At 36.9% G+C, this 26,050-nt stretch overlaps 1 pseudogene; it reads right to left on the reverse strand.

Annotated features, from left to right (window-relative positions):
* LOC149250801 (threonine synthase, chloroplastic-like) overlaps positions 1–18,157 on the reverse strand; it is a 57,438-nt pseudogene extending 39,281 nt beyond the window's left edge.
* Positions 18,158–26,050: the final 7,893 nt, after the last annotated feature.

A 26,050-nucleotide genomic window follows, 5' to 3' on the forward strand; every position in this document is an offset into this window, starting at 1 on the left:
CTCTCACTAAAGGCTCCAACCCTCAAAAACATCGTGGACTGTGGTTTATAATATTTCATACCGGATCCACCTGTCTCTATCAACCATCAAAACATGCAAACCATCTTTCATCAAATTTTCAAACTGGACCCATACCCAACCTTATGCTCAATAAAAATTAACCATTTTGAAACCAAACACTGAATACTAAATACAAATATTTTCTCTGCAACCAATCACTTATCAAACCAAGATACCAATCAATCAACCACTGATCAAACCAAGACCAATCATTAACCAAACATTGATTACTAAACTAATAACTACATTGTTGAATACCATACATCCTTGATAAATATCAGCAAACAACAAAAGACGCATTTATTGTCGTAGCTAGAGCAAAATTGCAAACCCTACTCAACTTTAGAACATATACATAACTATCATTAAGAATATATGTGTATATACATGTATTTTGTGCATAATATCCGCATACAAATCTCAGTTCAATGAATGTCATTCCCAAGCCATTCTATTTGTTAAAAGCGAATTTTATCAACTGCCATCATAAGCATTGATTACAAGCAAGACCACTATTAACAACCCAGATCAAGCAAAAAAATTAAAGGCTTTTTAATTCATAATATATAGTGATTGTTATAGGAAGGATCCATGTATATATGAGTTACCTATTCATGGAAATTGTGTACATATCTTAAATCAAAATCCTGGCAGAAAATCATCCATCACATTGACTTCATCAACCTCTGTCAATCATCAATCAATAGTAATAAAGCCCACATTCATCTACAAATAACAACATTAATCAAACCACAACTACTCAAATAATATACATGACTATTCAAAAGAATATGTTCTTATGTATGCAACATTCTAGAAAACAAACAATGTACATATGTCAACATACATCAAACCCTCTCCACAAGCATTAGATTTATCTTACATACAACCTTTGTCAAAAACATAGATCTCGGCACATACATCCATATCATAGTTATGTTATAACCATAGATCTTGCATTGTTAGCAATCCAAACATTTTTTAATAAGAAAATCAATCAAACATATGTTTCAACACATCTTTATATCTCTCATATTTGAGCCTTCTTATTACTCCCTGGTGCACACCTGTTCCAAATCAAATCACACATGAATACATCATTGCATTGCAAAAATAACTCCTTGATCTCCTTTTCCTTTTATAGCTTTTTTCTTTCTAATACCATAAGAAAATCCTTTGGTAATGTTGTCGGTAATTGTTGACGGGATCAAATAAACATTGTCATCACAATACTATGGGAAATTACCATGGGAAAATCTCTTCGTTTTCTATTTTCCATGGGTAGGATCATGTACACAAATTTTTCATTAAACCTATGTATGTATGTGTCTCTTCTTCACAAGGGTTGTGTATACTTTTCAAACTTCACACTTTCCATGCATCATGTGACTAAGCAATCAATACTCTTCCTTATCCTCTGTAATTATTGTACCATCATTCATGTCATTAGTAGCAGTCCTATAACACATTATATTATAACCAAGTTGACATTAAGGACATGTTTTTCATGCAGGTTTCCATCAAGGATAACATATTATTCATAATGCTAGCAATCTCCCCCTTTGGACTTGATGGCAACCTCCTGCAAACACCAAGTCTTCTCTTCCCTTTGACATCTAGGGAAAATGGAGGAATCAAGTTGAATTACTCCCCCAATCATGCTCAACACTATAAGTTTGAATTTTTGTTGTGAACCAAGAAGCATAACTACAAAATATGACAATAGCCTTACATATTGACCATGCTCCCTCTAAGCATATACTAGACCTTCCAGTGATATAAAAATCAAATCCATGGTTATCCATGAGCACATATGACCTCTCCTATAACCAATGACTCTATGATCTCATGATTACATCAAACACCCAAATTAATGGGGTTACATATATGACATGACTTGATCCCAATAGCCCATACATGGCTAAATTTTATAGTGATTACAACATGAATCTTTTCACGACCAATAGGCCATCAAAATAGAACAATAATGATGCATGACTTTTACAAATTCATACAAGCGTTCTCTCCTCAATGCAATCCCTATACAATTACATGGAAACCATGAGCAATAAATTATGCTTTATGTAGCATCTCATCCATGAACAAGGATTTCAGTGATGAATTTTTTGTAGCAAAACCATGATAATCATCAGCAACCACCATGCACCATATAGGAATTTGTAGCATAATCATCTGACATCAGCAACATAAATGACATAATGACAGCATCATAAACATCCCTATTATCAAGAAGCCATATATCATCAAGCAGATAAGACAGTGTAACATCAGTATCTTTAATATCATCAATATGTGGCCAAATATGCAATGCATCTAAGCAACAATAGTAGCAGCATAAGATTTTTTCAATAAAGAAACTCATCCTCTTGACCTCATGCCACTAAATTCAGCACACTCTTTCCAAAACTATTCTCATGAGACTCAAAACAACAACATACTCTCTCCATGCGACAGCAACATATGTGAAAGCAAATAGGACCTCCAACACCATAAACCATTAAGTAGAATAGAATCGGTCCACAACATATTAATTTTCAACCAACATTAATAGTGAACATAGAATACATATCCTCCTCATCAAGTGCATCAATATTTATAGTGGAAATAGCAATAATAAGGTACCATCAATAGGTTTAACATATACAACACAAGGCATTGCATAAGCATCATTGATAACTCATGACAAAGTGACAACAGCATATATATCTTCCAACAATAATCAATGCATTGAAGAACTAGTGTAAGAAGATTGATCACAACAACAAAAAATAATGGACTCATCATATATCAATAATAAGGAGTTCCCATGTTAGGCTCCTATACTACTAGTGTAACCCTTTATTGTTATTAGTACAACCCACTTATTATATTGATGTACCCATGTAGTGCCCATATTGTTACTATTGTGCCCCATAGAAGCCCACTATTGTTATTATTGTGCCCTTACATTATTATTGTTATGTCGGCTCTGATTATGTTATGACCCCTTAGACTCCTATATATAGAAAGGAGGTATTTTCATTTGTATCATCGAAGAATTGTTCATTTATGTAATGTAAAGGAGGTTGCCCCCTCGAAGAGGCTGAATTCTAAGGTGTGGATCTATCTTTTCTATCTTTTTCTTGAGCTAGTTCATAACATTTGGTATCAGAGCTTTGGATTCTAGGGTTTCGCTACTCCAAATAGTTCATCGTGGAATTTTTGCTATAACTTTTTTTCTGCGACGTTTCAGATGCTAAAAAAAAACCCATTTGAGAAGAAATCGCACTGAACCTTGGGTCTGAATTTCAGATCTTTTCGCACTATATTTGCGGAGATATGATCTGAGGAAGTTGGTCTTTTTGCAGACTCCTGAATTACATTCCAAATAGGTGACCTAGGGAAAATCGTCATAACTTTCTCTCTAAGCATTGGATTGAAATTTCGTTGGAATGTATAGAAAGAGGATGGGCTGTAGATATTAGGTCGAAACAGTGACATGTGGCACTTCATACAAGTTCACTCTTCTGGAAAGGTCTATAATCAGGTCATCTTGGGAGATTGTGCATAACTATTTCTTGGAAAATCCAATTTGGATCAGACTGGTGGCATTGGAAAGAGGACACAGAGGGCTACTACAAATAACAATTTCAAAACTTAAAGATCCAAAAGTACAGAGTTACATTCGTTTCAAGATCGAGCTCCTAAAATCAAGAAAAAGCAAGATGAGGAAGTTTGATGGCAAGGATCCGGTAAATTGGATACTTTAGATGGAGCAATATTTTGATCTACATGGTGTACCACTATTACAAAAGGTATGTATTGCATCTTCATATTTAGAACCGGATCAATTTTTATGGTATGAAGGGCTTTGTTCTCGTAAACAACTTGTTATGTGGTCAATTTTCACGGAGAAAATGATAACACATTATGAGGATACAAAGAGCAACACCTTCTTTAGAGCAACACCACAACAATTGGAAAGAGTAAAAGGGCTTTGTGACATAGTGGAAAATTTTTGGAAACCAGGAAGCATACCCCTCACAACTATAAAGATGGAAGTGTTGTTTCTCCTAGCCTTCCACAACCTACAAGGGTTGCACCACAACAATTGGAAGAAAAAAGAGAAAAAGGGCTTTGTTACAATTGTGATAGCAAATGCACTAAAGGTCATAAGTGTGCTGAGAAGAAATTATTTTATATAGAATATGAAGAGGAGGAAGAAAAGGATCAAGAAACATCAAAATAAGAAGATATACGCTAGGACCCCACCCCAGAGAAAGAAGAAATGAATTAGACCATATCTTGTAAAGCATTGGCAAGAATTACCACTCCTCAAACTCTCAAGATAGAAGGACATATCAAGAAGAAAAAGGTGCAAGAAGTGAAATATCACATTGAGAAAGAAGAAATGAATCCAACCATATCTTGTAATTCACTTGTCGAAATTACCACTCATCAAACTATCAAGATAGAAGGACATATCAAGAAGAAAAATGTTCAAGTGAAAGATCACATTGAGCATCAATAAATGAATTTGACCATATCTTGTAAAGGATTGGAAGAAATTACCACTCCTCAAACTCTAGAGATAGAAGAACATATCAAGAAGAAAAAGGTTCAAGCAGTGAAAGATCACATCGAGCATCAACAACAAGTTCTCCAAATTTTAAAGGATAATGCCACTTCGGTGCAAAATCAAACAAAACAACAGGTAGGTCAACATCGTAGTGAAAAATGTTTTGATGTAGGTGATTGGTTATTTTTACTGCTACATCTCAAGCAAGCTATTTATGAGAAGGAAATGTTGGCAATACTACATGCACTTAAAAAATGGAGACCTTACTAAATGGGAAGACTCTTCAAGAATGAGGATGTGGAAACATTGTTTTGTGCTATTTCTATTATCCAACCAGATTGGATAAACAAAGCAAGGGATGAATGGAAGAAGGATGAATAAGTATGGCCACTTATTCAAAGGTTGCAAAAGATCCCAATTCAAACAATATTGCCAGAAATTGAAGAGGAAGGAAAAATCATATTGGAACCTAGAATAGTCACAGAAATAAGAACCTGACAGCTACGAAATCGATCAATTTCAGAGTATCTCATCAAGTGGAAGAACTTACCCGCTGAAGATTCCACATGGGAGGACAAGAATTTTATACAGAATCATCAAGAACTACTCAAGCGTTGAGGACAACGCTTTTTGAAGGAGAGGGGTATGTTAGGCCCCTATACTACTAGTGTAACCCTTTATTGTTATTAGTACAACCCACTTATTATATTGATGTACCGATGTAGTGCCCATTTTGTTACTATTGTGCCACATAGAAGCCCACTATTGTTATTATTGTGCCCTTACATTATTATTATTATGTCGGCTCTGATTATGTTATGACCCCTTAGACTCCTATATATAGAATGGAGGTCTTTTCGTTTGTATCATCGAAGAATTGTTCATTTATGTAATGTAAAGGAGGTTGCCCCCTCGAAGAGGCTGAATTCTAGGGCGTGGATCTATCTTTTCTATCTTTTTCTTGAGCTAGTTCATAACATCCCGAGAAACCATAATGTCAACAATGAGCCATTGGAAGCATAGAAGATGATCTCCCTGAACCTGTATCAACTCTTCATCACTAACAACATACATATATCCTCTTCACCGATAAAGTTAACAAAAACAATAATATAAGATCTTGCATGGATAAGCACATCTAAACATCAGATAGGCATCATCAGTAGTCTGCAATAAACCAATGTCAGAACCAGAATGTCAATATTGAAATGTTGGAAGCTTATGTGAAGCTCCCCCTAAATCTGTGCTATTTATTTTTCATCACAGAGAAACATACGCTACTATCTAAGATAAGAACCATGTACATGCATGATTATCCTTCATAAGAAATGTGTACAAAATATAAAATGTTGATTTTTGCATGCCCGTAGCTCCCCCTGAACATGTCATATATGTTCTTGATCATAATCACTTCATGAGATGCAACGCATAAACATCACCAAAAGAATAATATAGCAACATATTAAATCATCACTAAGGTACACATGCATAACTCCCCCTGAGATCATGCACCATTGATCCTGTGGACCTGATTGTCATAAAGCTATAAACTAGTCCATATGTACTTTTGTAGTCCTTTTAGAAATATGCATCAGATAGAATAGATTGTAGTGAGGACTAATTTTTTTAGTTGGAATCTAATGAAGAGGAGTTAGACCTCTTGTTTTTGCCTATATTCTTCTTTAGTACATATAATTTTTCTGAATTTCAGCATACTTTTGTTATGATTTCTCCAGTGTCTTCTTCTATGAACTTGCATCCAGTTGATGTAAATATGATTACATTTCCTTTATCAGCTATTTGACCTAGACTTAGAATGTTTTTCTTTATCCCTTCAACCAATAATACATTAGTTGTTTCTTTATTCTTAACATCAAGATCAACATTACTCATTCCTAGTACCTTTGTAGATGAGCCATTTCCAAGAACAATCTTACCACTCTTTTTTTTCTTAATAGAGATAAATTTTTCCATATTTCCAGACATGTGATAAGAGTAATTGTATCAATGTACCATTGATCCTCTTCTTCAAATGTGCATAGAGAAAGGCCACACCTTACTTGTACTTCTTCTTTCTTCTTAATATGACGAGTGCTGACGGGTCCAACAATGTTCTTATATGTATGCGTGCTTGGTTTTTTGTATGAGTTCATTGTTTTGTTCATGCATTATTTTGCTACAAGTTACATGTATAACACCTTACATGACTAGAGAAGGGAGAAAGATAGTCATAATATTTTTGCTTCATATTTCTCCTATTGCAATCAATAGCTTTGTGACCAGATACAATACATGTAAAAAAATACCCCTAAAAGAAACTTGAGTACCTGCGAGTTGATGATCTTTTCGTGAATCTACTTCTTTAATTGGATGCAATGTATCCAAAGTTATGACAGTTAAAACATTCAATATCATTGTTCGAAGGAGAGAATCAATTGTTCTTTCTATTATTGGGAGCACAAAATTTCCGTTGAAAAATTGATTTCCTTGGTTGTTGGTTTTGTTGACCAAAATTTTCAGAGTTTTCCTTGTTGGTCTTAAGATTGTTTACACAAGCTTGTGAGCTGGATTTTCCCTTTATAGTTTCCAAAAATCCAAGACTATATTTAATGGAGGGGGATCTTTGACTGTTAAGAATATTATCCAATATCTTTGAGCTATCTTGAAATCTCAATTGATTATTCTTATCTGCTGATTTACCTTCTAATATTCTTACCTCAACTTCTTTTTCTTCTCTTGTCTTTTCCAATTGAGTCCTCAACTCAATGATCTTGTTTTTAAGATCATTTTCTTATTCTTCAAATACTTGAAGTATCTCCTCATATCATTTTTTTGACTTTTCAAGATCAAATTTGAGAGAGATGATCTTTGCTTCAAGTCTTTCATAATAACTGGTTCTTTCTTTAATGCTCCTTGATTGTTTCATCTTCTTCAGTTCTCGTTGCCTTCTATAGATGGGATATTTTATTTTTTATTTCATTTCTCAATGTAGCTACTTCATATTTCAGTCTATGATATTGATCTTCCCTTTCCGTAAACTGCTTCCTCATTACTTATTCAACTTTTCTTCCTTCTTCTAGCCGAGTCTTTAACCTAATAATCTCTTCTTTGTAAGTGCAATACCTTTCATCAAAAAGTTTTAGTAACTTTTGATGACCTCTATTATCATATGTGAGCCTCTTAATCTTTCCTTCTAGGACCGTTATTTTTTAATCTAGTTCCTCTATAGAATTATCACTTTCACTTCTACCCAAGAGAGAAATTTTACTTAATCCATTATTATCATCGCTACATGAGCAAGGGAATGGGAAATCATTTGTACAATGATCATCACAATTAGAAATAGAAAATAAATAAATAAAAGCACCTGATAATTCCTTGTCACTATCTTCACTATCTTCTTCTTCCTTGATCAATAGATAACGAGGTGCTCCTAAATCTGAATATTTGTTGACATCTTTTAATATAGTTCATCATTGATCTGTGAATGCGGATATTTCCACGACATTTGATACATCACTGTCAATACATTCCTGACTTGACTTGTTAGTTTATGCTTCTTTCTTTTTGTTCTTCCTTCCCATTGTCCCTGATCCACTTTCAAGCGATTAAGCTTGTATTGGAGAGACATGCTATCAACCAAATTATTAGGAAAAACACTGGGGGGGGGAGTGAATCAATATTTTTATTTCAATTAATCTTCAATTTCAAATTCAGAAAGGTGTATGCTATTGTTCTTCAGATAAATTGTGTATGCATGTACCTTTAGTGAATGAAAGTCGTGTATATGCAGATTACCAACTTTTCATAATTTCATCAGTTGTTTAACTTAACCATTGCATCATTATTTCCTTAGCCATTCATTATGTAGTAACCAGGACCAGTAAAAAGAAAATAAATCATAAAACTTAAGAAACACATCAACACATATGGACATTGGATTTTAAGTGTAAACCCAATGTGGGAGAAAACCACTGTCGTTGTTATCTTTGTCTTCTTCTTTTATCATAAATAAAAATATTCTTACAATTATGTACTAGCGCAGACTTTTACCAGCACACAGGCTCCTACCTATAGGAGGCTACTACCTCCACTCGTTCTCCAACACTCACTGGAAGGGAGCTACAACCCCCTAGACAAGTTTACCAACTCCTACCAAAAGGAAGCTCTTACTCCCTCACTGAAGGCTCAAACCCTCAGCGGCACCATGGACCGCATTTCATAATATTTCATACTAGACCCACCTGTCTCAATCAACCATAAAAAAATGTGAACCGAACTTAAACAGGAACACAACAACTTATAGATATAATCATAAATATAGTGATGCAATAAAAAAACACTTCATTTCATTAATAGAAAAATATTGAACTATGCTTACAAACAGAATGGAAATAAGATAGCTTGGGCGATGGTGGCTTATCTCCAAGAAGAGATGCGGCAGCTACATGCCTCTGAACTGTGTTCCAATGAGGCTCAAAGGCCTATTTATTATTGAGAAACAATGGAAAACCTTAAACATACAAAAACCTAATCCTAGGAGATGAAGCACCAAAATTGTGGGCCCCATTTGGGTAAATTGGTACGTCAACTTCTCGGGGTCGTAACTTTAGCATACGATCTCTGTTTGGCTATCATAATACCTCGTTTCGAAGATCTAAAAGAAAAGGCTAAAAACAATTTGGTCGCTTAGTTTGGGACATTTACAATCTCTCCATTTTCCCTAAAACATCGTTTAGGGACTCAAAACAGCTCCAGAAGTTCAAGACCCGAAAAAACTACCAAAAATAGTAAATTGTGCAACAATTAAGGAGACCGAAAAACTGAAAGAGACAGCTTTGGGGATCCAACTGGAATAGGCGGGTGGCCACCAATATTTTTATGAAACCAGCTCACAAAAAGATATAAAAGATAGATCAATGCCTTAGAATTTAGCCTCTTCGAGGGGGCAACCTCCTTTACATCACACAAATGAATGATTCTTTTATGATTCAAATGACAAAACCTCCTTCCTATATATAGGAGTCTAAGGAGTCACAATATAACCCAGCTGACCTAACAATAATAATAGAGGGATTCTATGGGGCACAGTAATAACAATATGGGGACAACAGGGGCACAACAATATTAATAAGGGATACAACTACAATAGTAATGGGGTAATCACTAGTATTATAGGGACCTAACATGCCCCTCTCCTTCAAAAAAGTGTTGTCCTCAACGCTTGAGTAGTTCTGGATGCTTCTGTATAAAATTCTCATCCTCCCATGTGGAATCTTCAGCGGATAAGTTCTTCCACTTGATGAGATACTCCGAAATTGATCAATTTCGTAGTTGTCGAGTTCTTGTTTCTGTGATTGCTTCTGGTTCCAATATAATTTTTCCTTCCTCGTCAAGTTCTGGCAATATTGTTTGAACTAGGAGCTTGTCACGTATAACCTTCTTTAAACATGAAACATGGAAAACTGGGTGCACTCGAGAAGCTATAGGAAGCTCCAATTTGTATGCCATAGTACCAATCTTTTGCAACACCTTGTATGGACCATAATACTTTGGTGATAATTTATTATCCTTCTTAGCTTGCTTGAGGGACATTTGTTTATATGGTTGTAGTCGTAGGAATACCCAATCACCTACATCAAAACTTCTTTCACTGCGATGTTGATCTGCCCATTGTTTCATTCTATTCTGCGCCAACATGAGGTTATCCTTTAAGAGTTGGAGGACTTGTTGTTGATGCTCGATGTGATGTTCCACTGCTTGAACCTTAGAATTTTCTCTTAAATATGATGTGATGGATGGTGGCTGATATCCATAAAGTGCCATAAATGGGGTCATTTTTGTTGTTGTATGGAAGGAAGTGTTATACCACCATTCAGCCAGAGGCAACCATTTGACCCATTGTGTCTCTTTATTAGATACAAAGCAACGAAGATATCCTTCCAAACATTTGTTTACTATCTTAGTTTGCCCATCCGATTGAGGATGATAAGATGAGCTATGAGCTAACTGAGTACTGAGACAAGAAAATAATTATGTCCAAAAATTTCTAGTGAAAATGGGATCTCTGTCACTTACAATAATCTTTGGGTTTCCATGTAGCTTTTGAATTGTTTCCATAAATGCAATAGAAACTGTACTGGCTTTAAATGGATGTGATAATGCACAAAAGTGTGCATACTTGGTAAGTCTGTCAACTACCACCATGATGACACTCTTTCCCTCAGACTTGGGTAAACCTGTGATAAAATCCATTGAAACCTCCTCCCAACGTTGGCTTGGAATGGATAAAAGTTGTAATAGACCCGGGGTCTTAATTGTTTCAACTTTTATTTGTTGGCAAACCAAACGTTCTGCCACAAACGTTTGAATATCTTATTTAAGGCCATCCCAAAAAAATTCCTTCTTAACCTTTTAAAAATCCTGAGTGCCCTCCTAAGGGAGAAGTGTGCAATTCCATAAGAATCTTTTGTTTGAGTTGGGAATTCTTACAGAGGTATAAGCGATCTTTGTACCATAACAAATCATTTTTCCAACTAAATGTATCAGATGTACTAGAATCTTGTTGTAACTTTCGAATAAGTGCTCACACTTCTTCATCATTCTTCCATTCCTCCCTTGCTTCGTTTATCCAATCTGGTTGGATAATAGAAATGGCGCACAACAATGCTTCCACATCCTCATCCTTTTTTGAGAGTGCATCTGCCACCACATTTTGCTTCCCTTTTTTGTAGATGATTTTGATAGCGAGCTAAACCCGCCAAACCTAGAATCACATCTTACCCATGTATACAGCATGTCTCAGTATTTTCCCCAAATCAAATTCTTAATACTCAGCAAAGTCATACTTAATATAGGCCCTTTAAACATAATCGAGATTGACGTTTACAATTTCCACCAACCCACAGGGAATTATTGCTAAGCTTCAAGGTTTAGTCAACATACAGTTTTTCTGTTCAAAAGTCGGCTTTTCCTTTATTTAAAAATAAAGACCATATAAGCTGAAACCCATACCTGGCCTTTTCTTACTTCTGTGCTTCAGGTCGCATAATCAATTACAATTCACCTTCAAGATCCTGTTGATCTCGCTTCATCTCCCACCTGCACGGCATCTCTGTGCGTTCTAATTTGACCCGCATTTAAATGCCAATAATGCAATAACGCATGTGCTTCAAGGCGTAATCGTTCTCATATCTTAACTGTGTAAGGCGCAGTGCTTCAAGGCATGATCGTGGTATATATATGGAGATTCAACTGAACAGCCACTATCATTATACATGCGGCCTTCGCTATCTCCGATTGACGCAGATACAAATCGGTATCTCTTGATTAGATACACTTGACAGTGGCCTTTAATTATGCAGCGCTTTAATTGAAACTAGTTATATAATTTCCGCTGCCAATTTCAGAACTTGCTCATCTTCATATGTCTCCGTCCAGTAGCGATTTCCTTTGTAGAAACTATTCTTGGAAGTCGAAATCCCTGTGTAATCTTAACTCCCGGATATTAGTTGTGATTTCTCCGCCTATATATGCATCCACGCGCTTCTGCAAACAATTCATGCACAGAGGTATATATATGTATATGCGGAACCCTCTCCATGCGTACAGATAGGCTGTTCCACGCACACAGATATATATACAGTGAACAGCAATCGGAATCCGCTTTGAAGCTAATGACTGGGGAATACATTGCCCACTCAACCTTTCCAAGAGAATATATATAGACAGCAACCGTTTTAAGTCCACTGTTATATGTATATGAATTCAACGAACACGGCGTATAAGGATTCACCGATGAGAACCCGCTCCCATTCAACCAACAGTCGGCGTCCACGAAAAGCTTTTGATTAGCTTTTCGAATAACTAAGTTAACACGCAATCGATGGCATTGAACGCTTCCTATGAGAAGCCTCACAGTCTTAAGCACAACGATTTAATAAAACACAAGAATTCCAAGTGTAGACAGAGACATATATGCAACCGGGGGATAAGCCTAGTAACAACATAAAAAGAAAGGGAATCGATTTCTGTAATTAACACACACAGCAACTGTGCATTAGAAAAAATTGAACCATCAGCGCCTCATTCCAATTCAAGTTGTATAACATCAATTTCTGTCACCCATGCAGAACCATATCTCGGAATTCATCAACCACAAACATGCTCGTACAGAACTGAATTCTACATATTCATATTTACATAAAAACAAACATTTACAAAAGTTCTATTCATGGCCAGATATGCAGATCTATGGCCCTTTACAAACTGCCAAAGGCTCTCAAGGAGAACCATTGCTCCCTTCTCTCACTCACTCCTCACCATTTCCTCTCTAAAACCCATTCCTATTTACACACTTTTAAAAATCATTTAATTAAATGCTCAATCCCTTAAAATCCTCAACAAACCCCTAAGTTTCTCAACATCCCTAAAGGATAGGTTTTTATCCCTAAAATCCTTCAATTCATTAAATTTCCTCATATCCTTTTACTAATAAAAAGATATTTACATAAATCCTCACCTTCTCCTATTTAATTCAAATTAATTAATAAAATATTAAAAATCATCACACCTCATATTTACAAATTAATATTATCACACCCCATATTTACAAATGGAGAAAAAGGTCTTGATGCTCCTGCATCAGACTCCCGATGTAAGAAAATTCATGACCACCTGGTCATAAGTCTGGATATCTCCTCCTGGATCCCAAGTTTTATTTTGTAATCCTTCCGTGCTTGTCGATTGCTTCACTGCTGTTGTCATCTGCTGGTGTCTTCAGGGTTTCCATATTTTGTGTTGTAGTGCTCCACCTGCTCTGCTCCTATAATCCTTCATTGTCATTCTCTTGTTGTCGCTCCTTTTATTTCTTTCGGCTGTCTTTCTCTGGGATGTCTTTATCATTAATCTCCTTATCAACTCAATTTCTATGTCCAGTATGTCCTCTGTCTGCTGATTGTTTCCATCCCTTGATTGCTGAATTCTCGTTCTTGCTTGCTCATCACTTGTTTTGATCACCTTTTATGTTGCTGCTACTATAAATGTTGCATCACATGTTGCTCTAGCTGTCACTATGAATGTTGCGGCCTCCCAAACTTCCTTTCCCTCTGCAACATTCCTTTGTTCACCATCTGCAATTTCATCTGCAATTTCTTCTTGATTATCATTTATGACAACTGCTTTGTCATCCTTTATCAGCAATCTATCCTGGACATTCGTCCTCTGTTCTTCCAATTTCCTCCTTTGAAAGTCCATTTCTCTATATAACTCAATGATTTTACTTGTAGTGGACTTTGGAAATTTTACATGATCTTCCATTTCCTCACATGGTCTTTCTTCTGCTAAATCTTCCTTAACACCTTTCAGTAGATGTTCTTCTTCTTCTTCCAAACCTGCAATCACACACAAATCATTAGTTTTAAAATCACAAGACCTTACGGTCTTGTTTGATGCTTCAGTCATCAAATCTTTGGGTTTCCTTGAATCATTCATATGATTCAACTCCTCTAGCTCTTCATCTCTTTCAAAAAGTAATGGTCCACTCTCTGGGTAACATAACAAAACTTCAACATCTTCTTCAGCATCTTCATTTTGTTGTAGCTCAACTCTTCCGAGCTTCTCTATTCTCTGCCTGGCATCTATAACCTATTCAAGTTCCCTTAGTTCCTTTATCAACTGCAAATTTACCTGATGATTCCACTTCTCTTGTAGCCTCCGCCACCTCAACTTCTTTCTCATGACGTAACCACGCTTTTGGTCTTCCTCATTTCTTTGCAACATCTCCATTAATACCTCAAGCTGAACTGTTATCTCAGCCTTCTCCCTTTCATATTCCTCTTTGCTTAACTGTCTCTGTATGCCAACTGCCTTGTCATCCTTCTCCTTTTGTCCTCTGCTGTGGTTGATTTCAGAACCTCTGTTATGACTGTCACTAGTCATCTTCCTTTCCATCTCTATGAGTTCCTTACTCACTTTACTATGAGTTGCACTAAAGCCTCTTTCGCAGCAAGTCCTGTCCTGCCCTCCTCACTCGGTCTTTTGGCAAGCAATTGGTTCTCTTCCTGGCTTCAACTCATCTCCCTGTTTACAACTGTCTTCCTTATCCAATCTCTATTGGATTTCCTCAAGGTTCTGCCACCTCTATGTTTCACCTAGAAACTTTCACCAGCTTCCTTTATATCTGCGTTTTTTGACCAGGAATTAACTTCATTCCAGCGCTGTACCATTTGCAACGATCTGCCATTCTATTCACCTCCTCGGACGCTGCAACCATTAATCCTCAATCTATCTCTTGTCAGTAAAACACAATTCAAAATTAAACAAGCCAATACCTGCATGATTCTTCCTTCATTCAGCTGCATATCAGATTTAAAATCTGATCATTCATCACACATTCAGAAATATATTCCAGTTCAACAAACCTTCTGTCTTTATTCAGAAAAACAAACCTTCTTCATTCAACAGAGCCAAGCTCTGATACCAAAATGATAGCGAGCTAAACCCGCCAAACCTAGAATCACATCTTACCCATGTATACAACATGTCTCAGTATTTTCCCCAAATCAAATTCTTAATACTCGGCAAAGTCATACTTAATATAGGACCTTTAAACGTAATCGAGATTGACGTTTACAATTTCCACCAGCCCACAGGGAATTATTGCTAAGCTTCAAGGTTTATTCAACATACAGTTTTTCTGTTCAAAAGTCGGCTTTTCCTTTATTTAAAAATAAAGACCATATAATCTGAAACCCATACCTGGCCTTTTCTTACTTCTGTGCTTCAGGTCGCATAATCAATTACAATTCACCTTCAAGATCCTGTTGATCTCGCTTCATCTCCCACCTACACGGCATCTATGTGCGTTCTAATTTGACCCGCATTTAAATGCCAATAATGCAATAACGCATGCGCTTCAAGGCGTAAGCTTTCTCATTTCTTAACTACGAAAGGCGCAGTCCTTCAAGGCATGATTGTGGTATATATATGGAGATTCAACTGAACAGCCACTATCATTATACATGCAGCCTTCCCTATCTCCAATTGACGCAGATACAAATCGGTATCACTTGATTAGATACACTTGACAGCGGCCTTTAATTATGCAGCGCTTTAATTGAAACTGGTTATATAATTTCCGCTGCCAATTTCAGAACTTGCTCATCTTCATATGTCTCCGTCCAGTAGCGATTTCCTTTGTAGAAACTATTCTTGGAAGTCGAAATCCCTCTGTAATATTAACTCCCGGATATCAGTTGTGATTTCTCCGCCTATATATGCATCCACGCGCTTCTGCAAACAATTCATGCACAGAGGTATATATATGTATATGCGGAACCCTCTCCATGCGTACAGACAGGCTGTTCCACGCACACAGATATATATACAGTGAACAGCAATCGGAATCTGCTTTGAAGCTAATGACTGGGGAATACGTTGCCCACTCAACCTTTCCAAGAGAATATATATAGACAGCAACCGTTTTATGTCCACTGTTATATGTATATGAATTCAACGAACACGGCGTATAAGGATTCACCGATGAGAACCCACTCCCATTCAACCAACAGTCGGCGTCCACGAAAAGCTTTTGATTAGCTTTTCGAATAATTAAGTTAACACGCAATCGATGGCATTGAACGCTTCCTATGAGAAGCCTCACAGTCTTAAGCACAGCGATTTAATAAAACACAAGAATTCCAAGTGTAGACAAAGACATATATGCAACCGGGGGATAATCCTGGTAACAACATAAAAAGAAAGGGAATTGATTTCTGTAATTAACACACACAGCAACTGCGCATTAGAAAAAATTGAACCATCAGCGCCTCATTCCAATTCAAGTTGTATAACATCAATTTCTGTCACCCATGCAGAACCATATCTCGGAATTCATCAACCACAAACATGCTCGTACAGAACTGAATTCTACATATTCATATTTACATAAAAACAAACATTTACAAAAGTTCTATTCATGGCCAGATATGCAGATCTATGGCCCTTTACAAACTGCCAAAGGCTCTCAAGGAGAACCGTTGCTCCCTTCTCTCACTCACTCCTCACCATTTCCTCTCTAAAACCCATTCCTATTTACACACTTTTAAAAATCATTTAATTAAATGCTCAATCCCTTAAAATCCTCAACAAACCCCTAAGTTTCTCAACATCCCTAAAGGATAGGTTTTTATCCCTAAAATCCTTCAATTCATTAAATTTCCTCATATCCTTTTATTAATAAAAAGATATTTACATAAATCCTCACCTTCTCCTATTTAATTCAAATTAATTAATAAAATATTAAAAATCATCACACCTCATATTTACAAATTAATATGATCACACCCCATATTTACAAATGGAGAAAAAGGTCTTGATGCTCCTGCATCAGACTCCCCATGTAAGAAAATTCATGACCACCTGGTCATAAGTCTAGATATCTCCTCCTGGATCCCAAGTTTTATTTTGTAATCCTTCCGTGCTTGTCGATTGCTTCACTGCTGTTGTCATCTGCTGGTGTCTTCCAGGTTTCCATATTTTGTGTTGTAGTGCTCCACCTGCTCTGCTCCTATAATCCTTCATTGTCATTCTCTTGTCGTCGCTCCTTTTCTTTCTTTCGGTTGTCTTTCTCTAGGATGTCTTTATCATTAATCTCCTTATCAACTCAATTTCTCTGTCCAGTATGTCCTCTGTCTGCTGATTGTTTCCATCCCTTGATTGCTGAATTCTCGTTCTTGCTTGCTCATCACTTGTTTTGATCACCTTTTCTGTTGCTGCTACTATAAATGTTGCATCACATGTTGCTCTAGCTGTCACTATGAATGTTGCGGCCTCCCAAACTTCCTTTCCCTCTGCAACATTCCTTTGTTCACCATCTGCAATTTCTTCTTGATTATCATTTATGACAACTGCTTTGTCATCCTTTATCAGCAATCTATCCTGGACATTCGTCCTCTGTTCTTCCAATTTCCTCCTTTGAAAGTCCATTTCTCTATATAACTCAATGATTTTACTTGGAGTGGACTTTGGAAATTTTACATGATCTTCCATTTCCTCACATGGTCTTTCTTCTACTAAATCTTCCTTAACACCTTTCAGTAGATGTTCTTCTTCTTCTTCCAAACCTGCAATCACACACAAATCATTAGTTTTAAAATCACAAGACCTTACGGTCTTGTTTGATGCTTCAGTCATCAAATCTTTGGGCTGCCTTGAATCATTCATATGATTCAACTCCTTTAGCTCTTCATCTCTTTCAAAAAGTAATGGTCCACTCTCTAGGTAACATAACAAAACTTCAACATCTTCTTCAGCATCTTCATTTTGATGTAGCTCAACTCTTCCGAGCTTCTCTATTCTCTGCCTGGCATCTATAACCTGTTCAAGTTCCCTTAGTTCCTTTATCAACTGCAAATTTACCTGATGATTCCACTTCTCTTGTAGCCTCCGCCACCTCAACTTCTTTCTCATGACGTAACCACGCTTTTGGTCTTCCTCATTTCTTTGCAACATCTCCATTAATACCTCAAGCTGAACTGCTATCTCAACCTTCTCCCTTTCATATTCCTCTTTGCTTAACTGTCTCTGTATGCCAACTGCCTTGGCATCCTTCTCCTTTTGTCCTCTGCTGTGGTTGATTTCAGAACCTCTGTTATGACTGTCACTAGTCATCTTCCTTTCCATCTCTATGAGTTCCTTACTCACTTTACTATGAGTTGCACTAAAGCCTCTTTCGCAGCAAGTCCTGTCCTGCCGCCACTTACCTCACCAAGCCCTCCTCACTCGGTCTTTTGGCAAGCAATTGGTTCTATCTCCGGAACCTCCTTTGAGCACTTCTCTTTGCTCTTCCTGGCTTCAACTCATCTCCCTGTTTACAACTGTCTTCCTTATCCAATCTCTATTGGATTTCCTCAAGGTTCTGCCACCTCTATGTTTCACCTAGAAACTTTCACCAGCTTCCTTTATCTGTTAGTTGCAATAATATTTCAATGCAAAGACTACAATATTCTATTCTTCAAAAACATATCATCTTACCAAAAATTGACGCAAGCCTAGAGCCTAGCCTGCAATACCAGGATCTTCAAATTACCATACTCAGCAAATTCCCAAACTTCAAATATCAATCACTGGCAAATTCATCTTTCCCCCATTTCAACATGTAGAAGCTTTCTTTCATATTTATGGTTATGAAACCTTTTCACAATAATCATTTCTCAAACATCAAATTATTTATCAATCAGATTTTAGATGCTTCATAACACCATAACTATGCTTAAGTCCCTCATTCATTTCATCCCCAACATACCATCACAAATTCGTTCCCATGTGTTGGATTCAGTTAAATGCGTCCTTGAGTTATCTTAACAACTTAACAAAGTTATTAAAATCCGAATTTGGAAGTCAACCAACTAAATTGCGCCCTTCAATTTGCCACAGTCTTCATCATTATCATAATGGAACTCCATTAACCCAATGCATTACAATTTTCCCATGTTTACAAATTTCATTGCAATTTAACAACATTCTTTGGACTTAAAATTTCCATCTATATAAGCGTCTTAATCCAGGTTCAGAACCACATAATGAATCCAGTTTTCATACCTTTATATCTGCGTTTTTTGACCAGGAATGAACTTCATTCCAGCGTTGTACCATTTGCAATGATCTGCCATTCTATTCGCCTCCTCGGATGCTGCAACCATTAATCCTCAATCTGTCTCTTGTCAGTAAAACACAATTCAAAATTAAACAAGCCAATACCTGCACGATTCTTCCTTCATTCAGCTGCATATCAGATTTAAAATCTAATCATTCATCACACATTCAGAAATATATTCCAGTTCAACAAACCTTCTGTCTTTATTCAGAAAAACAAACCTTCTTCATTCAACAGAGCCAAGCTCTGATACCAAAATGATAGCGAGCTAAACCCGCCAAACCTAGAATCACATCTTACCCATGTATACAGCATGTCTCAGTATTTTCCCCAAATCAAATTCTTAATACTCGGCAAAGTCATACTTAATATAGGCCCTTTAAACATAATCGAGATTGACGTTTACAATTTCCACCAGCCCACAGGGAATTATTGCTAAGCTTCAAGGTTTATTCAACATACAGTTTTTCTGTTCAAAAGTTGGCTTTTCCTTTATTTAAAAATAAAGACCATATAAGCTGAAACCCATACCTGGCCTTTTCTTACTTATGTGCTTCAGGTCGCATAATCAGTTACAATTCACCTTCAAGATCCTGTTGATCTCGCTTCATCTCCCACCTGCACGACATCTCTGTGCGTTCTAATTTGACCCGCATTTAAATGCCAATAATGCAATAACGCATGCGCTTCAAGGCGTAATCGTTCTCATATCTTAACTGCGTAAGGCGCAGTGCTTCAAGGCATGATCGTGGTATATATATGGAGATTCAACTGAACAGCCACTATCATTATACATGCGGCCTTCGCTATCTCCAATTGACGCAAATACAAATCGGTACCTCTTGATTCGATACACTTGACAGCGGCCTTTAATTATGCAGCGCTTTAATTGAAACTGGTTATATAATTTCCGCTGCCAATTTCAGAACTTGCTCATCTTCATATGTCTCCGTCCAGTAGCGATTTCCTTTGTAGAAACTATTCTTGGAAGTCGAAATCCCTGTGTAATATTAACTCCCAGATATCAGTTGTGATTTCTCCGCCTATATATGCATCCACGCGCTTCTGCAAACAATTCATGCACAGAGGTATATATATGTATATGGGGAACCCTCTCCATGCGTACAGACAGGCTGTTCCATGCACACAGATATATATACAGTGAACAGCAATCGGAATCCGCTTTGAAGCTAATGACAGGGGAATATGTTGCCCACTCAACCTTTCCAAGAGAATATATATAGACAGCAACCGTTTTAAGTCCACTGTTATATGTATATGAATTCAACGAACACGGCGTATAAGGATTCACCGATGAGAACCCGCTCCCATTCAACCAACAGTCGGCGTCCACGAAAAGCTTTTGATTAGCTTTTCGAATAATTAAGTTAACACGCAATCGATGGCATTGAACGCTTCCTATGAGAAGCCTCACAGTCTTAAGCACAACGATTTAATAAAACACAAGAATTCCAAGTGTAGACAAAGACATATATGCAACCGGGGGATAATCCTGGTAACAACATAAAAAGAAAGGGAATCGATTTCTGTAATTAACACACACAGCAACTGCGCATTAGAAAAAATTGAACCATCAGTGCCTCATTCCAATTCAAGTTGTATAACATCAATTTCTGTCACCCATGCAGAACCATATCTCGGAATTCATCAACCACAAACATGCTCGTACAGAACTGAATTCTACATATTCATATTTACATAAAAACAAACATTTACAAAAGTTTTATTCATGGCCAGATATGCAGATCTATGGCCCTTTACAAACTACCAAAGGCTCTCAAGGAGAACCGTTGCTCCCTTCTCTCACTCACTCCTCACCATTTCCTCTCTAAAACCCATTCCTATTTACACACTTTTAAAAATCATTTAATTAAATGCTCAATCCCTTAAAATCCTCAACAAACCCCTAAGTTTCTCAACATCCCTAAAGGATAGGTTTTTATCCCTCAAATCCTTCAATTCATTAAATTTCCTCATATCCTTTTATTAATAAAAAGATATTTACATAAATCCTCACCTTCTCCTATTTAATTCAAATTAATTAATAAAATATTAAAAATCATCACACCTCATATTTACAAATTAATATTATCACACCCCATATTTACAAATGGAGAAAAAGGTCTTGATGCTCCTGCATCAGACTCCCCATGTAAGAAAATTCATGACCACCTGGTCATAAGTCTAGATATCTCCTCCTGGATCCCAAGTTTTATTTTGTAATCCTTCCGTGCTTGTCGATTGCTTCACTGTTGTTGTCATCTGCTGGTGTCTTCCAGGTTTCCATATTTTGTGTTGTAGTGCTCCACCTGCTCTGCTCCTATAATCCTTCATTGTCATTCTCTTGTTGTCGCTCCTTTTCTTTCTTTCGGCTGTCTTTCTCTGGGATGTCTTTGTCATTAATCTCCTTATCAACTCAATTTCTCTGTCCAGTATGTCCTCTGTCTGCTGATTGTTTCCATCCCTTGATTGCTGATTTCTCGTTCTTGCTTGCTCATCACTTGTTTTGATCACCTTTTCTGTTGCTGCTACTATAAATGTTGCATCACATGTTGCTCTAGCTATCACTATGAATGTTGCGGCCTCCCAAACTTCCTTTCCCTCTGCAACATTCCTTTGTTCACCATCTGCAATTTCATCTGCAATTTCTTCTTGATTATCATTTATGACAACTGCTTTGTCATCCTTTATCAGCAATCTATCCTGGACATTCGTCCTCTGTTCTTCCAATTTCCTCCTTTGAAAGTCCATTTCTCTATATAACTCAATGATTTTACTTGTAGTGGACTTTGGAAATTTTACATGATCTTCCATTTCCTCACATGGTCTTTCTTCTGCTAAATCTTCCTTAACACCTTTCAGTAGATGTTCTTCTTCTTCTTCCAAACCTGCAATCACACACAAATCATTAGTTTTAAAATCACAAGACCTTACGGTCTTGTTTGATGCTTCAGTCATCAAATCTTTGGGCTGCCTTGAATCATTCATATGATTCAACTCCTCTAGCTCTTCATCTCTTTCAAAAAGTAATGGTCCACGCTCTGGGTAACATAACAAAACTTCAACATCTTCTTCAACATCTTCATTTTGCTGTAGCTCAACTCTTCCGAGCTTCTCTATTCTCTGCCTGGCATCTATAACCTGTTCAAGTTCCCTTAGTTCCTTTATCAACTGCAAATTTACCTGATGATTCCACTTCTCTTGTAGCCTCCGCCACCTCAACTTCTTTCTCATGACGTAACCACGCTTTTGGTCTTCCTCATTTCTTTGCAACATCTCCATTAATACCTCAAGCTGAACTGCTATCTCAGCCTTCTCCCTTTCATATTCCTCTTTGCTTAACTGTCTCTATATGCCAACTGCCTTGGCATCCTTCTCCTTTTGTCCTCTGCTGTGGTTGATTTCAGAACCTCTGTTATGACTGTCACTAGTCATCTTCCTTTCCATCTCTATGAGTTCCTTACTCACTTTACTATGAGTTGCACTAAAGCCTCTTTCGCAGCAAGTCCTGTCATGCCGCCACTTACCTCACCAAGCCCTCCTCACTCGGTCTTTTGGCAAGTAATTGGTTCTATCTCTGGAACCTCCTTTGAGCACTTCTCTTTGCTCTTCCTGGCTTCAACTCATCTCCCTGTTTACAACTGTCTTCCTTATCCAATCTCTATTGGATTTCCTCAAGGTTCTGCCACCTCTATGTTTCACCTAGAAACTTTCACCAGCTTCCTTTATCTGTTAGTTGCAATAATATTTCATTGCAAAGACTACAATATTCTGTTCTTCAAAAACATATCATCTTACCAAAAATTGACGCAAGCCTAGAGCCTAGCCTGCAATACCAGGATCTTCAAATTACCATACTCAGCAAATTCCCAAACTTCAAATATCAATCACTGGCAAATTCATCTTTCCCCCATTTCAACATGTAGAAGCTTTCTTTCATATTTATGGTTATGAAACCTTTTCACAATAATCATTTCTCAAACATCAAATTATTTATCAATCAGATTTTAGATGCTTCATAACACCATAACTATGCTTAAGTCCCTCATTCATTTCATCCCCAACATACCATCACAAATTTGTTCCCATGTGTTGGATTCAGTTAAATGCGTCCTTGAGTTATCTTAACAACTTAACAAAGTTATTAAAATCCCAATTTGGAAGTCAACCAACTAAATTGCGCCCTTCAATTTGCCACAGTCTTCATCATTATCATAATGGAACTCCATTAACCCAATGCATTACAATTTTCCCATGTTTACAAATTTCAGTGTAAGTTAACAACATTCTTTGGACTTAAAATTTCCATCTATATAAGCGTCTTACTCCAGGTTCAGAACCACATAATGAATCCAGTTTTCATACCTTTATATCTGCGTTTTTTGACCAGGAATGAACTTCATTCCAGCGCTGTACCATTTGCAACGATCTGCCATTCTATTCACCTCCTCGAACGCTACAACCATTAATCCTCAATCTGTCTCTTGTCAGTAAAACACAATTCAAAATTAAACAAGCCAATACCTGCACGATTCTTCCTTCATTCAGCTGCATATCAGATTTAAAATCTGATCATTCATCACACATTCAGAAATATATTCCAGTTCAACAAACCTTCTGTCTTTATTCAGAAAAACAAACCTTCTTCATTCAACAGAGCCAAGCTCTGATACCAAAATGATAGCGAGCTAAACCCACCAAACCTAGAATCACATCTTACCCATGTATACAGCATGTCTCAGTATTTTCCCCAAATCAAATTCTTAATACTCTGCAAAGTCATACTTAATATAGGCCCTTTAAACGTAATTGAGATTGACGTTTACAATTTCCACCAGCCCACAGGGAATTATTGCTAAGCTTCAAGGTTTATTCAACATACAATTTTTCTGTTCAAAAGTCGGCTTTTCCTTTATTTAAAAATAAATACCATATAAGATGAAACCCATACCTGGCCTTTTCTTACTTCTGTGCTTCAGGTCGCATAATCAATTACAATTCACCTTCAAGATCCTGTTGATCTCGCTTCATCTCCCACCTGCACGGCATCTCTGTGCGTTCTAATTTGACCCGCATTTAAATGCCAATAATGCAATAACGCATGCGCTTCAAGGCGTAATCGTTCTCATATCTTAACTGCGTAAGGCGCAGTGCTTCAAGGCATGATCGTGGTATATATATGGAGATTCAACTGAACAGCCACTATCATTATACATGCGGCCTTCGCTATCTCCAATTGACGCAGATACAAATCGGTATCTCTTGATTAGATACACTTGACAGCGGCCTTTAATTATGCAGCGCTTTAATTGAAACTAGTTATATAATTTCCGCTGCCAATTTCAGAACTTGCTCATCTTCATATGTCTCCGTCCAGTAGCGATTTCCTTTGTAGAAACTATTCTTGGAAGTCGAAATCCCTGTGTAATCTTAACTCCCGGATATCAGTTGTGATTTCTCCGCCTATATATGCATCCACGCGCTTCTGCAAAAAATTCATGCACAGAGGTATATATATGTATATGCGGAACCCTCTCCATGCGTACAGACAGGCTGTTCCACGCACACAGATATATATACAGTGAACAGCAATCAGAATCCGCTTTGAAGCTAATGACTGGGGAATACGTTGCCCACTCAACCTTTCCAAGAGAATATATATAGACAGCAACCATTTTAAGTCCACTGTTATATGTATATGAATTCAACGAACACGGCATATAAGGATTCACTGATGAGAACCCGCTCCCATTCAACCAACAGTCGGCGTCCACGAAAAGCTTTTGATTAGCTTTTCGAATAATTAAGTTAACACGCAATCGATGGCATTGAATGCTTCCTATGAGAAGCCTCACAGTCTTAAGCACAGCGATTTAATAAAACACAAGAATTCCAAGTGTAGACAGAGACATATATGCAACCGGGGGATAAGCCTGGTAACAACATAAAAAGAAAGGGAATCGATTTCTGTAATTAACACACATAGCAACTGCGCATTAGAAAAAATCGAACCATCAGCGCCTCATTCCAATTCAAGTTGTATAACATCAATTTCTGTCACCCATGCAGAACCATATCTTGGAATTCATCAACCACAAACATGCTCGTACAGAACTGAATTCTACATATTCATATTTACATAAAAACAAACATTTACAAAAGTTCTATTCATGGCCAGATATGCAGATCTATGGCCCTTTACAAACTGCCAAAGGCTCTCAAGGAGAACCGTTGCTCCCTTCTCTCACTCACTCCTCACCATTTCCTCTCTAAAACCCATTCCTATTTACACACTTTTAAAAATCATTTAATTAAATGCTCAATCCCTTAAAATCCTCAACAAACCCCTAAGTTTCTCAACATCCCTAAAGGATAGGTTTTTATCCCTAAAATCCTTCAATTCATTAAATTTCCTCATATCCTTTTATTAATAAAAAGATATTTACATAAATCCTCACCTTCTCCTATTTAATTCAAATTAATTAATAAAATATTAAAAATCATCACACCTCATATTTACAAATTAATATTATCACACCCCATATTTACAAATGGAGAAAAAGGTCTTGATGCTCCTCCATCAGATTTCAAAGCCATATCCCAACATCTTTGTGACTCACTTTTGTTTCTCTTCAAAGGATAATCTTTGTTCTAAAAAGTATTTAAGGCTATCATGGTCCGTTTTTACCTTGAAGTGTCTTCCCTTTAGGTAGGGTCACCATTTCTTAAGTGCA

Source organism: Pinus tabuliformis, chromosome 7 (genome assembly GCF_031772625.1).
Source record: "Pinus tabuliformis cultivar Carrire ecotype Pingquan chromosome 7, CPIR1, whole genome shotgun sequence".
Taxonomy (NCBI): domain Eukaryota; kingdom Viridiplantae; phylum Streptophyta; class Pinopsida; order Pinales; family Pinaceae; genus Pinus; species Pinus tabuliformis.